The sequence below is a fragment of the Salmo trutta genome, chromosome 16 (genome assembly GCF_901001165.1).
Source record: "Salmo trutta chromosome 16, fSalTru1.1, whole genome shotgun sequence".
Lineage (NCBI taxonomy): Eukaryota > Metazoa > Chordata > Actinopteri > Salmoniformes > Salmonidae > Salmo > Salmo trutta.
In genome coordinates this window covers 21,099,646-21,119,375 of record NC_042972.1, presented here as the reverse complement: position 1 = coordinate 21,119,375, position 19,730 = coordinate 21,099,646, and positions in this window count along the sequence as shown.

The following is a 19,730-nucleotide window of genomic DNA, read 5'->3' as shown; positions in this document are numbered from 1 at the left end:
AATTAGGGGTTGGGGGTGTGTGTAAGTAGGGGTTGGGGGTGTGTGTAAGTAGGGGTTGGGGGTGTGTGTAAGTAGGGGTTGGGGGCATGTGTGAGTAGGGGTTGGGGGCGTGTGTAATTAGGGGTTGGGGGTGTGTGTAAGTAGGGGTTGGGGGTGTGTGTGAGTGTTTAGTGGGGGCGTGTGTGAGTGGAGGGTGGGGGCGTGTGTGAGTGGGGGGTGGGGGCGTGTGTGTGGGGGGTGGGGGGGTGTGTAAGTAGGGGTTGGGAGCGTGTGTGGGGGTTGGGGGTGTGTGTGAGTAGGGGTTGGGGGCGTGTGTAAGTAGGGGTTGGGAGAGTGTGTGGGGGTTGGGGGTGTGTGTGAGTAGGGGGTGGGGGCGTGTGTAATTAGGGGTTGGGGGCGTGTGTGAGTAGGGGTAGGGGTGTGTGTGTGGCGAGTGGGGGTGTGTGTGAGTAGCGGTTGGGGGCGTGTGTGAGTAGGGGTTGGGGGCGTGTGTGCGGGGGTGGGGGTGTGTGTGAGTAGGGGTTGGGAGCGTGTGTGGGGGTTGGGGGTGTGTGTAAGTAGGGGTTGGGAGAGTGTGTGGGGGTTGGGGGTGTGTGTGAGTAGGGGGTGGGGGCGTGTGTAATTAGGGGTTGGGGGCGTGTGTGAGTAGGGGTAGGGGTGTGTGTGTGGCGAGTGGGGGTGTGTGTGAGTAGCGGTTGGGGGCGTGTGTGAGTAGGGGTTGGGGGCGTGTGTAATTAGGGGTTGGGGGCGTGTGTGAGTAGGGGTAGGGGTGTGTGTGTGGCGAGTGGGGGTGTGTGTGAGTAGCGGTTGGGGGCGTGTGTGAGTAGGGGTTGGGGGCGTGTGTGCGGGGGTGGGGGTGTGTGTGAGTAGGGGTTGGGGGCGTGTGTAAGTAGGGGTTGGGAGCGTGTGTGGGGGTTGGGAGTGTGTGTAATTAAGGGTTGGGGGCGTGTGTAATTAGGGGTTGGGGGCGTGTGTAATTAAGGGTTGGGGGCGTGTGTAAGTGGTGGTTGGGGGCGTGTGTACTTAGGGGTTGGGGCGTGTGTGAGTGGGGGGTGGGGGCGTGTGTGTGGGGGGTGGGGGCGTGTGTGTGGGGGGTGGGGGCGTGTGTAAGTAGGGGTTGGGAGCGTGTGTGGGGGTTAGGGGTGTGTGTGAGAAGGGGTTGGGGGCGTGTGTAAGTAGGGGTTGGGAGCGCGTGTGGGGGTTGGGGGTGTGTGTGAGTAGGGGTTGGGGGCGTGTGTAATTAGGGGTTGGGGGCGTGTGTGAGTAGGGGGTGGGGGCGTGTGTGTGGCGAGTGGGGGTGTGTGTGAGTGTTTAGTGGGGGCTTGTGTGAGTGGGTGGTGGGGGGTGTGTGGGTAGGAGGTGGTGCCGTGTGTGAGTAGGGGGTGGGGGCGTGTGTAATTAGGGGTTGGGGGCGTGTGTGAGTAGGGGTAGGGGTGTGTGTGTGGCGAGTGGGGGTGTGTGTGAGTGTTTAGTGGGGGCTTGTGTGAGTGGGTGGTGGGGTGAGTGTGGGTAGGAGGTGGTGCCGTGTGTGAGTAGGGGGTGGGGGCGTGTGTGGGTAGGACGTGGGGGTGTGTGTGAGTAGGGGGTGGGGACGTGTGTGAGTAGGGGGTGGGGACGTGTGTGAGTAGGGGTTGGGGGCGTGTGTGGGTAGGGGGTGGGTGTGTGTGTGAGTAGGGGGTGGGGACGTGTGTGAGTAGGGGGTGGGGACGTGTGTGTGAGTAGGGGGTGGGAGCGTGTGTGGGGAGTGGGGGTGTGTGTGAGTGGGTGGTGGGGCTTGTGTGAGTGGGTGGTGGGGCGTGTGTGAGTGGGTAGTGGTGGCGTGTGTGGGTAGGAGGTGGTGCCGTGTGTGAGTAGGGGGTGGGGGCGTGTGTGGGTAGGGGGTGGGGGTGTGTGTGAGTAGGTGGTGGGGGCGTGTGAGTAGGTGGTGGGGGCGTGTGTGAGTAGGTGGTGGGGGTGTGTGTGAGTAGGTGGTGGGGGCGTGTGTGAGTAGGGGGTGGGGACGTGTGTGAGTAGTGGGTGGGGACGTGTGTGAGTAGGGGTTGGGGGCGTGTGTGGGTGTGTGTGAGTAGGGGGTGGGGACGTGTGTGAGTAGGGGGTGGGGACGTGTGTGAGTAGTGGGTGGGGACGTGTGTGAGTAGGGGTTGGGGGCGTGTGTAATTAAGGGTTGGGGGCGTGTGTAATTAAGGGTTGGGGGCCTGTGTAATTAGGGGTTGGGGGCGTGTGTGCGGGGGGTGGGGGTGTGTGTGAGTAGGGGTTGGGGGCGTGTGTAATTAGGGGTTGGGGGCGTGTGTAAGTAGGGGTTGGGGGCGTGTGTAAGTAGGGGTTGGGGGCGTGTGTGAGTAGGGGTTGGGGGCGTGTGTAAGTAGGGGTAGGGGGAGTGTGTGAGTAGGGGTTGGGGGCGTGTGTAATTAGGGGTTAGGGGCGTGTGTAATTAGGGGTTGGGGCGTGTGTAATTAGGGGTTGGGGGCGTGTGTGAGTGTTTAGTGGGGGCGTGTGTGAGTAGGGGTTGGGGGCGTGTGTGAGAAGGGGTTGGGGGCGTGTGTAATTAAGGGTTGGGAGCGTGTGTGGGGGGTGGGGGCGTGTGTAAGTAGGGGTTGGGGGCGTGTGTAATTAGGGGTTGGGGGCGTGTGTAATTAGGGGTTGGGGGCGTGTGTGAGTAGGGGTTGGGGGCGTGTCTGAGTGTTTAGTGGGGGCGTGTGTGAGTAGGGGTTGGGGGCGTGTGTGAGTAGGGGTTGGGGGCGTGTGTGAGTGTTTAGTGGGGGTGTGTGTGAGTAGGGGTTGGGGGAGTGTGTAAGTAGGGGTTGGGGGCGTGTGTAATTAGGGGTTGGGGGCGTGTGTAATTAGGGGTTGGGGGCGTGTGTAATTAGGGGTTGGGGGCGTGTGTAATTAGGGGTTGGGGGTGTGTGTAAGTAGGGGTAGGGGTGTGTGTGTGGCGAGTGGGGGTGTATGTGAGTGTTTGGTGGGGGCTTGTGTGAGTGGGTGGTGGGGGCGTGTGGGTAGGACGTGGGGGTTTGTGTGAGTAGGGGGTGGGGACGTGTGTGAGTAGGGGGTGGGGACGTGTGTGTGAGTAGGGGGTGGGGGCGTGTGTGAGTAGGGGGTGGGGACGTGTGTGAGTAGGGGTTGGGGGCGTGTGTGGGTAGGGGGTGGGGGTGTGTGTGAGTAGGGGGTGGGGACGTGTGTGTGTGGGGGGACTTGATGCGTGAATAACAGAGGAGAACCTCTTTCTGCGTCCCTACACACAATCACACACACACACTGGCACCAATGACAGTATGCTGGGGTGGTGTGTTTTTCAGCCTGTGAGTTGTGATTGTGAGCGTGTTAGCCGTGTGCAAGCTTTGAGCAGGGTGTTATCGTTCTTTATTGGCAGTGGTCTTAGTGTATTAGCTTTTAGCAGTGAGCACCCAGTGAGCGGTTTGTTGTATGATTTTGTAGATGTTTGAAGTGAGCGATGAGGCGCAGTGGCACAGCTGTGGTTGGAATGCTAATGTTGCGGCAGGCAGCACTAGGCTAGCTGGTTGAACGTGGGACAGGAGGGGAAAAGGCCAGTTCCTGCCTACGCTAGACCTCATACTCCAGAGATGCTGCTCAGGCAATCACACCCTGCCATAGCTCGCACTCTCCTCTCAGAGAACCCACTAGTTTACTAGTATTAAAACAAGCCTTTGATTTATTCAGAGAGAGCCGATATCAATGATGGTGTCCATGTGTGAGGCTTGGTGAGTTGGTGTTTGGCTGGAGATGAAGACTGTGTGTTAGGCTGGGTGGTGAGGTAAGGAGAGTTGGTGTTTGGCTGGAGATGAAGACTGTGTGTTAGACTGGGTGGTGAGGTAAGGAGAGTTGGTGTTTGGCTGGAGATGAAGACTGTGTGTTAGACTGGGTGGTGAGGTAAGGAGAGTTGGTGTTTGGCTGGAGATGAAGACTGTGTGTTAGACTGGGTGGTGAGGTAAGGAGAGTTGGTGTTTGGCTGGAGATGAAGACTGTGTGTTAGGCTGGGTGGTGAGGTAAGGAGAGTTGGTGTTTGGCTGGAGATGAAGACTGTGTGTTAGGCTGGGTGGTGAGGTAAGGAGAGTTGGTGTTTGGCTGGAGATGAAGACTGTGTGTTAGACTGGGTGGTGAGGTAAGGAGAGTTGGTGTTTGGCTGGAGATGAAGACTGTGTGTTAGACTGGGTGGTGAGGTAAGGAGAGTTGGTGTTTGGCTGGAGATGAAGACTGTGTGTTAGGCTGGGTGGTGAGGTAAGGAGAGTTGGTGTTTGGCTGGAGATGAAGACTGTGTGTTAGACTGGGTGGTGAGGTAAGGAGAGTTGGTGTTTGGCTGGAGATGAAGACTGTGTGTTAGACTGGGTGGTGAGGTAAGGAGAGTTGGTGTTTGGCTGGAGATGAAGACTGTGTGTTAGACTGGGTGGTGAGGTAAGGAGAGTTGGTGTTTGGCTGGAGATGAAGACTGTGTGTTAGACTGGGTGGTGAGGTAAGGAGAGTTGGTGTTTGGCTGGAGATGAAGACTGTGTGTTAGACTGGGTGGTGAGGTAAGGAGAGTTGGTGTTTGGCTGGAGATGAAGACTGTGTGTTAGGCTGGGTGGTGAGGTAAGGAGAGTTGGTGTTTGGCTGGAGATGAAGACTGTGTGTTAGACTGGGTGGTGAGGTAAGGAGAGTTGGTGTTTGGCTGGAGATGAAGACTGTGTGTTAGGCTGGGTGGTGAGGTAAGGAGAGTTGGTGTTTGGCTGGAGATGAAGACTGTGTGTTAGACTGGGTGGTGAGGTAAGGAGAGTTGGTGTTTGGCTGGAGATGAAGACTGTGTGTTAGGCTGGGTGGTGAGGTAAGGAGAGTTGGTGTTTGGCTGGAGATGAAGACTGTGTGTTAGACTGGGTGGTGAGGTAAGGAGAGTTGGTGTTTGGCTGGAGATGAAGACTGTGTGTTAGACTGGGTGGTGAGGTAAGGAGAGTTGGTGTTTGGCTGGAGATGAAGACTGTGTGTTAGACTGGGTGGTGAGGTAAGGAGAGTTGGTGTTTGGCTGGAGATGAAGACTGTGTGTTAGGCTGGGTGGTGAGGTAAGGAGAGTTGGTGTTTGGCTGGAGATGAAGACTGTGTGTTAGACTGGGTGGTGAGGTAAGGAGAGTTGGTGTTTGGCTGGAGATGAAGACTGTGTGTTAGGCTGGGTGGTGAGGTAAGGAGAGTTGGTGTTTGGCTGGAGATGAAGACTGTGTGTTAGGCTGGGTGGTGAGGTAAGGAGAGTTGGGGTGGTATGGGCGTTTGTAGCGTTATTTTAACTGGTATGTTGTCCTATTCGTATTTGCCTAGTATTTATCAAGAAATGATGTGGATCTCTTGTCTTGTCCTTCTATCGAACAACATTGTTGGACAGCATAGCAACTAGGAGCTGCAGGGTCTGGAGAGTCTCATACAAAGACATAGATATTACCAACCCAAGGAAAACACGCACACACAGATGAAACAAACACATACACACATATATGCAAACACATTGCAGTCATTCACCTATGACAACACAAACACACACACACACTTGCTTCAATCTTATGGCCATTTTACACACATATAGCCCCAATACATCCTGCCTTCCAGACTGCCGCTGGCCAATAATCCAATCAATGTGCAATTCTGGAATGGTATTGTGTGTATGTATGTATGTATGTGTGTGTGTGTGTGTGTGTGTGTGTGTGTTTGTGTCCCTTATCTAATATCATGTTGATACCCATCTGAAGGATAAAATAAATGCATTGTCCATGTCATGTCTGCCCTTTTATCTTCCATAGATAAATATAGAGGCTGAGCCTCATGTGTACATTCTTTCTTTCATATCATAAAAGCGGGAGAGGTCGAGAGAGGGAAGGAGAAAGGGAGGGAGCAAGAAACAGAGAGAGGGAGACCGAGAGAGAGAGAGAGAGAGAGAGACCGCGAGGGAGGGAGGAAAGGTGGGAATGAGGGAGAGAGGGAAGGAGTGAGGAAGAGATCAAGAAAGGGAGTGAGGGAGTCTGAGAGAGAGAGACAGAGAGAGAGGGTTATCCTTTATTTTTACTATTCTTTACATTGTAGAATAATAGTGAAGACATCAAAACTATGAAATAACACATGGAATCATGTAGTAACCAAAAAAGTGCTGAACAAACCAAAATATATTTTATATTTGATATTCTTCAAAGTAGCCACCCTTTGCCTTGGTGACAGCTTTATACACGCTGGGCATTCTCTCAACCAGCTTCATGAGGTACTCCTCAGAAATGCATTTCAATTAACAGGTGTACCTTGTTAAAAATGAATTTATGGAATATCTTTCCTTCTTAATGCGTTTGAGCCAATCAGTTGTGTTGTGAAAAGATAGGGATGGTATACGGAAATAGCCCTATTTGGTGAAAGACCAAGTCCGTATTATGGTAAGAACAGCTCAAATAAGCAAAGAGAAACGACAGTCCATCATAACTTTAAGACATGAAGGTCAGTTAATATGGAACATTTCAAGAACTTTGAAAGTTTCTTCAAGTGCAGTCGCAAACCATCAAGTGCTATGATGAAACTGGCTCTCATGAGGACCGCCAAAGAAAAGGAAGACCCAGAGTTACCTCTGCTGCAGAGGAAAAGTTCATTAGAGTTATCAGCCTCAGAAATCATCAAGGCAAAGGGTGGCTACTTTGAAGAATCTAAAATAAAATATATATTTTCATTTGTTTAACACTTTTGGTTACTACATGATTCCATATGTGTTATTTCATAGTTTTGATGTCTTTACTATTATTCTACAATGTAGAAAATAGTCAAGATGAAGACAAACAGTATATATATATATATATATTTATTTATTTATTTTCCTCAGAAAATATAGTTTTTATTTAGTTTATTTGAGTTACCCATAATATTTTTTGTTCTTTGTTCTTACTAACATTCTTACTAATCTGCTAGAGAACCAGTTTGGATTTAAGCATAACTTGTGTATGACTAAAGCCTTGATGTGAGAAGTCTAATGCTTTAATATTTAATCATATCTGCCATCCGAATTCATATTTATTATATAAATAGGCCCGTTTAATTTTGTCTGGCTTGCCATTCCAAATCAAATTGAATATTATTTTCTCATATAATTATGTATAGGCAAGGCCACAAGCAAATAGGTGAACTGGGATATGACTAAAGAGATAATCAGGGTGATTTTTCCACAAATAAAGAGTTATTTTCCTTTCCATCATAGAAAGATCTTATCTATTTTTGCTAACTTACTATTAAAATGTATCGTTGTGAGATAATTTCTTTCTTCTGGGATATGAATACCGAGTATGTCCAATTCATCGTCAGACCATTTTATTGATAAACTACACGGTAATGTAAAAGTACAAAAGAATTGTGATCCAATACGTAATGTGATCCAATACACTTAGCATCATTTGGTTGTAATCCTGAGAGGTTATTTGTATTTAGAATTTTTATTTTAGCAGATAAGTTGACTGAGAACACGTTCTCATTTACAGCAATGACCTGGGGAATAGTTACAGGGGAGAGAAGATGAGATGAATGAGCCAATTGGAGGCTAGGGATGATTAGGTGGCCAAAATGGTATTAGGGCCAGATTAGGAATTTAGCCAGGACACCTGTTGTCATTATCGTTACTCAATGTGTATTTATTCCTTGTGATATTATTTCTCTATTATTTCTCTTTTTTTCTCTCTCTGCATTGTTGGGAAGGGCCAGTGAGTAAGCATTTCACTGTTAGTCTACAGCTGTTGTTTTACGAAGCACATGACAAATAAAAAATACAGTTTGACTTTGAGGAAAAATCTCACCCGTTGAGTTTGACAGCTTGAGCTTCCGCACACACACATAACTCATGCTCTCTCTCTCTCTCTCTATTTCTCACACACACACTTACACACACACACACACACACTTACACACACACTTACACACACACACACACACACACACACACACACACACACACACACACACACACACACACACACACACACACACACACACACTCACACACATGGGGGAGTGATGCAGGAGCTGTTGATCAGGTGTTAGTGGCACGACGTTGGGGTCTAGCTGACAGATTGAACAGAGTGTTTAGAAAGACAAAGCTATTGAGTTCTATCTGCCCTGGCCTCCACTGCAGCTACTGTAACTATAGTAACACTGGAGTGGGGTTAGATGTTTATCTGCCCTGGCCTCCACTGCAGCTACTGTAACTATAGTAACACTGGAGTGGGGTTAGATGTTTATCTGCCCTGGCCTCCACTGCAGCTACTGTAACTATAGTAACACTGGAGTGGGGTTAGATGTTTATCTGCCCTGGCCTCCACTACAGCTACTGTAACTATAGTAACACTGGAGTGGGGTTAGATGTTTATCTGCCCTGGCCTCCACTACAGCTACTGTAACTATAGTAACACTGGAGTGGGGTTAGATGTTTATCTGCCCTGGCCTCCACTACAGCTACTGTAACTATAGTAACACTGGAGTGGGGTTAGATGTTTATCTGCCCTGGCCTCCACTGCAGCTACTGTAACTATAGTAACACTGGAGTGGGGTTAGATGTTTATCTGCCCTGGCCTCCACTGCAGCTACTGTAACTATAGTAACACTGGAGTGGGGTTAGATGTTTTTCAGACACCTTATTGTTGACATATTCCTTTGTACTTCCTAGTAGTCACTAAGAGCAGGGTGGAGGTCCATGACAGAGAGAACAGGATAACAGGAGAGAAGAGGCTCAACCCTAGGGCTGTGTCCAAAATAGTGCACTATAATAGAGGATAGGGTGCCACCATGCCTTCAGTGGTCCAGAGATCATCTCAGAAGTGACCCTTGTCATTATGTGTCCCCAAGCTAAAGCACGGGGTCATCACTATCTGGCCAGGCTACAAAGGATGTACTGGGTTCCACAGGTGCCATTTTAATTCATCACTAAGCATACAGCAGTCATGTTTTGCCAACTCCAGCCCTTGGGGTCAGCAGCAGCGTTGGTTTTCATTCTACCTCTGTAATCGTGGAGACATCAGTAGCTTTGACATGGGGATGGTTGAATATTCTCATGCGACATCTTCATAATATCAAACACAAACACAGCTGCTTGTGTCTTCCTCAACTATAGAACAACGTCTCTAAGGCGGCTGAAGAAATTTTGCATGCCACCCCACGTCTTCTCCAAATACTACCACTGTACCACTGACAGCGTCCTGACCCGTTGCATCACAGCCTGGAACGGGAATTGCTCTGTCCACAACTGCAAGGCCCTCCAGCAGGTGGTGAAGACAGCCCAGTACATCACCGGGACAATGCTCCCACCCTGAAGAAAGCCCGTAGCATCATCAAGGACCCCACACACCCCAGCCACGAGCTGTTCACTCCCTTACCGTCGGACAGATATTATAGAAGCATGAGGTCTGATACCGACAGGCTAAGATGCCATTTCTATCTACAAGCCATCAGGCTGCCGAACACTTGAAATGGACTTGTTCTGATTCAGCACCTGTTCTGATTCTCTGCACCTTAGCACACATGCACTCACTCACAAACACACACATCCACACAAACATACACACACACAGACACAGACACACAAATATACACTCATCGGTCAGTTTATTAGGTACACTCATAGAGTACCGGGTTGGACCCACCTTTGAATCCAGAACAGACACAAATGATGGCGGTTTACTGGATGGGCGGCGTTTTGCAAACTCCACCCAACTTAGCTATTTTGTAATTCTTTTGTCATTTTTTTGTCATTTTTTGTAATTTTCACTGAATGTATACACTATCATTTCTTACAACCGACAATAACTTTTGAACATCAGATCAGAAGTTACTTACCGCAATTCTGGCTTCAACTTTGACTTTGACTCATCTGCCCAGGGCTCTTTCTGTACTTCTGACCTAATTTTCGGGCTACACAAGAGGAAACGCCACCGTTACAGAGGCAAGAGAGGGGGAATCCGAGCGAGATTTAGGCGAAGGGAAAGCCAGTCACCAACGGGACTCTCAATACTGCAATATGTTCTGCTTTTCTGAAACATGGCTCTCGGACAAGATACTCCCCAATGCTATCCAACTCGATGGATTCTCCATTAACCACGTGGACAGGACAACGCAGTCAGAGAAATTGAGAGGGGGAGGGGTTAGCCTCTTCATCAACAACAACTGGTGTGCTGACTCGAGTTCAGTGGAAGTGTCAACCCATTGTTCACCGGTCTTGGAATACCTGATGGTCAAATGGCGCCACTTCTACCTCCCGAGGGAGTTTTCAGCTGTTATCGTGACTGTTGTATATATTCCTCCTCAGGACAAGAAAAATAACAAGCTGGCACTTACTGAACTATACAAGGCTATAAACAAGCAGGAAAACTTACATCCAGAGGCTGCATGTCTGGTTGCCTGTGATTTTAATTCCACATCATTAAGACACTTGATGCCCAACTTCCATCAACACGTCTCCGACGCCACTGTTATTCTACCCACAAGCAAGCATACAAGGCCCTCCCTCGTCCGCCATTCAGCAAATTAGATCATGACTACGTACTCCTGATTCCTGTTTACAAGCAGAAGCTCAAACAGGAAGTAGCCGTGGCGCGCTTCATTGAGAAATTATCACCAGAATCAGAGATTATGCTAGAGGATTGTTTTGCTAGTGCTGATTGGAATATGTTTTGAGACTTTGCCAATAACATCGACAAGCTAACCAACTCTATCAGGAAATGCATCGGCAATGTTGTCCCCATAGTTAAGGTTCATTGCTTGGGACCCAATTTTTGTGCTACGCAAGAGGAAACGCCGCCGTTACAGAGGCAAGAGAGGGAGAATCCTAGCAAGATTTAGGCGAAGGGAAAGCCAGCCACCAACGGGACTCTCAATACTGCAATATGTTCTGCTTCTCTGAAACATGGCTCTCGGACAAGAAACCCCCCAATGCTATCCAACTCGATGGATTCTCCATTCGCCACACGGACAGGACAGTGCAGTCAGAGAAATCGAGAGGGGGAGTGGTTAGCCTCTTCATCATAGCTAGTTAAGGTTCACTGCGTGGGACCCAATTTTCGGGCTACGCAAGAGGAAACGCCGCCGTTACAGAGGCAAGAGAGAGGGAATCCTAGCGAGATTTAGGCGAAGGCAAAGCCAGCCACCAACGGGACTCTCAATACTGCAATATTTTCTGCTTTTCTGAAACATGGCTCTCGGACAAGATACCCCCAATGGCATGCGAAATTCTGTTTACAAGCAGAAGCTCAAACAGGAAGTAGCCGTGACGCGCTTCATTGAGAAATGATCACCAGAATCAGAGATTATGCTAGAGGATTGTTTTGCTAGTGCTGATCGGAATATGTTTTGAGACTCCGCCAATAACATCGACAAGCTAACCAACTCCATCACCGGCTTCATTAGGAAATGCATCGGCAATGTTGTCCCCATAGTTAAGGTTCACTGCTTCCCCAAATTAAAAGCCATGGATTACCCCTGAGGTTGGAGCTAAACTATAGGACAGGGCTACAGCACACAGGGCTATCGCAGACAACCCTAAGGCTATGGCTGAGGACAGGAACAAGAAGTACAAGAAGTCCCGCTACGACCTCCGGAGAGTCATCACACGAGCAAAAGGAGAATACTAGATAAAGGAAGAGCAATACCTACTGTATATGAGAACGCTGTTGATTTACTACAGATCAGTGTTCAACACCATTGTCACCTCCAAGCTCAGGACCCTGGGTCTGAACACCTCCCTCTGCAACTGGATCCTGGACTTCCTGATGGAGTGACCCAACACCATCATAAAGTCTGCTGACGAGACGATGTCAGTGACCTGGCAGTGTGGTGTTGGAACAACTACCTCTCCCTCAACATCAGTAAGAACAAGGAGCTGATCGTGGACTACGGGAACTGGACTGGCTGCAGTGGAGCGGGTTGAAAGCTTTAAGTTCCTTGGTGTCCAAATCACTAAAGACTTAAAATGGTCCACACACACAGTCGTGAAGAAGGCGGCACAGTGCCTCTTCCCCCTCAGGAGGTTGAAAATGTTTGGCATGGGGCATCAAATCCTCAAAAAGTTACACAGCATCTTGACTGGTTGCATCACTGCTTGGCTCCTGAACAGCTTCTATCCCCAAGCAATAAGACTGCTAAATAGCTAAATAAATAGCTAACAAAATGGCTACACTAACTATCTGAGTTGACCCTTGTATTTTATTTATATTTTTGTCTCCATGCACACTGACACTCGAACACACACACAAACACTCCATCATTTGCTCACACACACACATAATGCACATATATTTATACTGACTCTACACACATGCACACCCACTCACATACGAACATCATTATACGCTGCTGCTACTCTGTTTATCATATATCCTGATGCCCAGTCAACCTACCCCTATACATATCTACCTCTATCACTCCAGTATCCCTGCACATTGTAAATATGCTACTGAACTGACCCTGTATATAGTCACCTTACCCCTATACATATCTACCCCTATCACTCCAGTATCCCTGTACATTGTTAATATGGTACTGACCCTGTATATAGTCACCTTACCCCTATACATATCTACCTCTATCACTCCAGTATCCCTGCACATTGTTAATATGGTACTGAACTGACCCTGTATATAGTCAACCTACCCCTATACATATCTACCTCTATCACTCCAGTATCCCTGCACATTGTTAATATGCTACTGAACTGACCCTGTATATAGTCAACCTACCCCTATACATATCTACCTCTATCACTCCAGTATCCCTGCACATTGTTAATATGGTACTGAACTGACCCTGTATATAGTCACCTTACCCCTATACATATCTACCTCTATCACTCCAGTATCCCTGCACATTGTTAATATGGTACTGAACTGACCCTGTATATAGTCAACCTACCCCTATACATATCTACCTCTATCACTCCAGTATCCCTGCACATTGTTAATATGGTACTGAACTGACCCTGTATATAGTCACCTTACCCCTATACATATCTACCTCTATCACTCCAGTATCCCTGCACATTGTTAATATGGTACTGAACTGACCCTGTATATAGTCAACCTACTCCTATACATATCTACCTCTATCACTCCAGTATCCCTGCACATTGTTAATATGGTACTGAACTGACCCTGTATATAGTCAACCTACCCCTATACATATCTACCTCTATCACTCCAGTATCCCTGCACATTGTTAATATGGTACTGAACTGACCCTGTATATAGTCAACCTACCCCTATACATATCTACCTCTATCACTCCAGTATCCCTGCACATTGTTAATATGCTACTGAACTGACCCTGTATATAGTCACCTTACCCCTATACATATCTACCTCTATCACTCCAGTATCCCTGTACATTGTTAATATGGTACTGAACTGACCCTGTATATAGTCACCTTACCCCTATACATATCTACCTCTATCACTCCAGTATCCCTGCACATTGTTAATATGGTACTGAACTGACCCTGTATATAGTCAACCTACTCCTATACATATCTACCTCTATCACTCCAGTATCCCTGCACATTGTTAATATGCTACTGAACTGACCCTGTATATAGTCAACCTACCCCTATACATATCTACCTCTATCACTCCAGTATCCCTGCACATTGTTAATATGGTACTGAACTGACCCTGTATATAGTCAACCTACTCCTATACATATCTACCTCTATCACTCCAGTATCCCTGCACATTGTTAATATGCTACTGAACTGACTGACCCTGTATATAGTCACCTTACCCCTATACATATCTACCTCCATCACTCCAGTATCCCTGCACATTGTTAATATGCTACTGAACTGACTGACCCTGTATATAGTCACCTTACCCCTATACATATCTACCTCTATCACTCCAGTATCCCTGCACATTGTTAATATGGTACTGAACTGACCCTGTATATAGTCAACCTACTCCTATACATATCTACCTCTATCACTCCAGTATCCCTGCACATTGTTAATATGGTACTGAACTGACCCTGTATATAGTCAACCTACCCCTATACATATCTACCTCTATCACTCCAGTATCCCTGCACATTGTTAATATGCTACTGAACTGACTGACCCTGTATATAGTATGCTTACTTACTTTTATTCTTCATATTTCTTATTTTTATTTCTCGTGTTTTTTTGTTCTAACTTATGTTATTTTTAGTATTACGTTGTTATTTATTACTGAATTGTTGAGTTTAGAGCTTAGAATAAACTCATTTCTCTGTACTTGTGCATGTGACATTAAAAGTTGAAAGTTGAAACTTGGACCAGGCGATGCTTTTCCACTCCTCAATTGTCCAGTGTTAGTGATTGCGTGCCCCTTTGTTATTAGCTGATTGGAGTGGAACCTGGTGTGGTCTTCTGCTGCAATAACCCGTCTGTTACAAGGATCGACGAGTTGTATGTTACGAGATGCCGTTCTGCACACTGTCTTACTGCATCGTTATGTGCGGCCATTCTCTTGCCATTCTCCTTCGACCTCTCATCAACGAGCTGTTTTCGCCCCAGGACAACCGCTGACTGGATGTGTTTGGTTTGTCGCACTATTCTCTGTAAACCCTAGACACTGTGGTACGTGAGGCCGGACGTTTCTGAGATTCTGGAACCAGTGCGCCTGGCACCGATGATCATATCACGCTCAAAGTTGCTTAGGTCACTCGTTACGCCCATTCAACGTTTCATCGAACAGCAACTGAATGCCTCAATGCCTCTGCGTGCTTTATATAGCAAGCCACGTGAATCAGTGTCTTTTGGGGCGAACCATTTTCGTGAACAAGGTGGTGTACCTAATAACCTTAATTCATTTATATACATTCATTCATATACATTCATACTACACACATTTCGCAACTGCTGCTACCAGGTTCTTATTATTGTGATGTTTTAATACTGTAACATTTAAACACTTTCCCCCTATCCCCCCTTCCCCAAAACACGTGTAAATATTAGAGAAAAATGTGTGCCTTCCTATATTATACTTATGCTAAAATGTTTATCCTATTCTACTAAGCCATTTACTTTACGTTCATATTCTTATCTTTTATTATTTCTTATTGTTGTTGCATTGTTGAGAAGGAATTGGCAAGTAAGCATTTCGTTGGACGGTGTACCCCATACATACAACTAACACAACTTGAAACCTGAATGGCGTATTACATAAACAGTCTTGAGATGAGACAGAGGTTGCGTCCCAAAATGCCTCTCTATTCCCTATAAGTACACTACTTTTGACCAGAGCCCTATTGGTAGTGCACTATACTGTATAGTGAATAGGTTGTCATTTGGGATGTAGTCAGAGTGTATGAAGGAGCTGTCTCCTAGGCTTGGTCACAGCCACCCTGCAGGAGCCATGCGTCTGTCTCTAAGCTAGAGGATGGAGGAGGATATAATTGTATTACCCAGATCAAAAGGTTACAGCATCATTAGTACTTTGTTGTGGGCTTCACTGTGGGACAATCCGTCCCTGAGCTACTCCCACTGAGCTGTGTGTGTGTGTGTGTGTGTCCTTGCATGCCCGTTGGCTGACATTAAAGGGGGATTTGCCTGATGATAAGATGACACTTATTTTCTCCCAGTCTGAAATGTTCAGCTACTGTAGGAACACTCATGGCAGTTGACAGACTGAACATCCTCTCTCTCTCTCTCTCTCTCTCTCTCTCTCTCTCCCCTTCCCTTCCCTTCCCTTCCCCCCTTTCTCTGATAATACTCCCTTAGTCATCATGCACATCCTTACAATTAGCCACAGCAGCTAATCACAACGGACCTGTTTTCCTCCATATTGTGACTGGATTGTAACTTCTTCCTAGGACTCTAATTATATGTCACTTGCATAATTCTATTAGCAGAATGGATGCTTTGCATCTCTTCTCAGCGGATCATATCCCATCAGCTAAGTTTATTTTATCAAGACGTTAAAGCTTGAGAAAGAAAATCACTGGCGATAAAAATACACATTAAGTGCATCGGTAGCCATGGATACAATGGTCATAGTTGTCAGCCCACATATGGAGAGATTTACATGCATATCTACACAAGTAGTTGTACTAATGCATCCTGTTGTGAAATTGCAAGGGTGTAGGTGTGTTTAATGTCCAGGTCAGCATATTATATAAACTCATGCTAGGCTGATGGGTGAGTTCTAGACAGTGAATACTGTTTTCAATAGGGACATTAAAATAGACAGGTGTCTTCGCGCTATGCTATAATCCATATAAAAATATCAATTATTTGATTACGGAATATAATTCATGAAAGTGCATATTTGACTCAAAACGATCCATGTGCTGTGTTAGGAGTTCTAATGACTGAGAAAACAAGAGGTTAAAGGGAGGAAAATAAATGCAGTCTGGTTAGCTTGGAGAAAAATATAGAAAGATAAAGAGATAATGGTCTCAAACACATAGTATATTGATTTGAAATGTACTGTAAATGAGTTCATAGTGTATGTGTTTATATTGTATAAGACATGTAAAGCAGTGTAGCAGAGGCGGTTCAGTAAACTACGCTTGTGTGATGATAAATCTTGCCAGAAGATTCCTCTTTATTGCAACAGTTAATGCCTAGGCTTTAGCTCTGTGTGCTACCGTGGTCTTAGGGTTAGGGTTTGATTCCTGGTTTGTGGTTATGGTCGCAAACAGAGACATAAATAAGAAAGTCAGAAATCGATAGCATTCCTTTGCAGTGGATTTTTCCTTCTGAGCTAAAGCCTAGACATTAGTTCGGGGAGCAAACACGAGACTTCAATTCTCTGTCAGTTTGAACATAGTTAAGTGTCGCTGGTCAAAACAACATTTAATTTATACTCCAGTGGAATGTCTGTCAGTGACTGTCAGTTTCCTTGTTGCTCACAGATGGAAATTGTTCAACTTTGACCCTATTGCTGCATCTGTTGTCATGGTTACTTGACAGACAGCCCTGCTTTCATTTTGATCACACTCGTCACAAGCAATTTCATGTAATTAGCTAGCCTTTAAATTGTAATTAATTACACTGTTGTGAATTGATTTCATAAACATTTGCTAAAGTTAAGAAGTCAGCTGTGATATGGTCATTATTTGAACTGGCTAGCTAACAAGCTAGAGACGAGCCAAAACATTGTATTGAACTTTGGTTTTAGTTGCCTGGCTTGCTAGATTGACATATACTAAATGCATTTTTAAACGGATGGGCTTATTGGTGTTAAAATACAGCAGTTATGCTATTTTGGACCACCAGCCTGTCGTTTGTGTGTTTATACTTCTTCATAACGACAATGACAAGTTTGACGTCGGACGACAGTAGAATGTTCATGATGTCAGTGCGACAACTGTCTGTAGACATGTCAATAGATCCACTGTACACCAGCCTTAAGACCTGATAGAATACAGAAGCAAGGATGAATGCCAAAGGCCTATCGGAGACGGGCCTATCAGAGACAAGGCTTGTCAGAGACGGGCCTATCAGAGATGCCGACACATGAAAACACCTGATATTCATGAGCACCTGTTCTAGGTGTTAAAGGCTGAGAGGTGCCGGTGTGGTGATACTGAAGATTTGTTGCCACAGATAGTTTGTTTCATAGCAGGTTAGGATAACTAACGAGGCAGGTTAGGATAACTAACGAGGCAGGTTAGGATAACTAACGAGGCAGGTTAGGATAACTAACGTGGCAGGTTAGGATAACTAACGAGGCAGGTTAGGATAACTAACGAGGCAGGTTAGGATAACTAACGTGGCAGGTTAGGATAACTAACGGGGCAGGTTAGGATAACTAACGGGGCAGGTTAGGATAACTAACGGGGCAGGTTAGGATAACTAACGGGGCAGGTTAGGATAACTAACGGGGCAGGTTAGGATAACTAACGGGGCAGGTTAGGATAACTAACGTGGCAGGTTAGGATAACTAACGGGGCAGGTTAGGATAACTAACGTGGCAGGTTAGGATAACTAACGGGGCAGGTTAGGATAACTAACGTGGCAGGTTAGGATAACTAACGTGGCAGGTTAGGTGAATTAGCTTTGCAGGTTTGAAGAACTAATGCAGCAGGTTAGGTGAATTAATGTAGCAGGTTAGGAGAATGAGGTTAAGGTTAGGAAATGGATTAGGGCTATGCTTAGCTACAATCCTACAGTTGACTACAACTGTTGTCCTTGATGTGACTACTAGATGGAGCTGTAGGCTCTACTCAACCAAGCCACAATGGTAGAAATGTAAACAAGCCATCTGTGGCAGACAAATAATCAGAATCATAACACCAGTCAACATCTCACCTCTACTGTGACTAACAGCCTCCGCACATAAAGGGATAGTTCAACACCAAAGATTAAATGGATAGTTCTACACAAAAAATGTAAGGGATCGTTCAACAACAAATATAAACTGGCTAAGTCAACGCCACATCTTTAACGGATAGGTCAACACCAAATCTTAAAGGGATAGTTCAACACCAAATATTAAAGGGATAGTTCAACACCAAATATTAAAGGGATAGTTCAACACCAAATATTAAAGGGATAGTTCAACACCAAATATTAAAGGGATAGGTCAACACCAAATCTTAAAGGGATAGTTCAACACCAAATCTTAAAGGGATAGGTCAACACCAAATCTTAAAGGGATAGTTCAACACCAAATCTTAAAGGGATAGTTCAACACCAGGTGGAATTCATGTTCCACACATTAATTTCATATGGAGTCCTGTCGATTTTTTTCTGGTGAATAAAGCTGTATCTACACAATAGATGGAGAGGAGAATGGGTCATACGTTTTTTTTCTGATTATATCGGTAGGAAGAGAGAGAATCATAATTTTTGTGTTGGTTTTAGTGTGACTGTTTAGGAGGTTTATACTGTAAGTGGGCCAGTCAGACCCACTGTAGAAGCCCCATTCACCTGTCATGACTTCATCTCCCCCAGAGCTGAAACTCACAGCGACACAGAGATTAGATAGAGAAAATTAGAAAGTGAAAGCAGGAGTTCGGGCTCACGGCTTAGTCTAGGAGAAGACAAATAGGCTATTTGTGTGTGTTTGTGTGTGCGTGTGCAGATGGTTATTTCACCCTTTGACAGCTCCCTGGACTACATCATTAGAGACAAAGCAGATATTAGCCCTCCTCCTCCTTTTTCTCCCAGAAGTCTTTGAATATTTTCTCCCAGAAGTTTCCTATCTCTATTTCCCTCCCTTTATCTTTGATCCCCAATTCCCTTCTTACCTCCTCTCTGTCCTATTCATCTTCTCTCTTTCCCCCATCTCTTACCGTCTTCCTCTCTCACTTTCATCTTTCTACTGCAGGGTTTCCCAAACTCGGTCCTGTGGCCCCCCTGGGTTCACTTTTCGATTTTGCCCGAGCACTATACAGCTGATTCAAATAACCAACTCATCAAACTTTGATTATTTGAATCAGCTGTGTAGTGCTAGGGCAAAACCCCAAAACCTGCACGCAGGGGAAACCCCAGGACTGAGTTTGGGAAACTCTACTCTACAGTATATGCTATATCCCTTATATCCCTTCCTTCTCTCCCCAAAGCTCTTTGACTCTCTCTCTCGGCATCATTCGTCCTCCTCCCTAAAAACATTTGTTTCTTCTTTTTATTTTCCCCTCCCTCCTATCTCTGTCATTCATTGCTTGTCTCATCTATTTCCTGTCTTATTCATGTTCCTTTTCTACCTTTCACCCACCTGTCTCTCTCCTTCTGACCATCCCTTTCCCTCGCTTTGTCTCTCCCTCTTTCCCTCTCT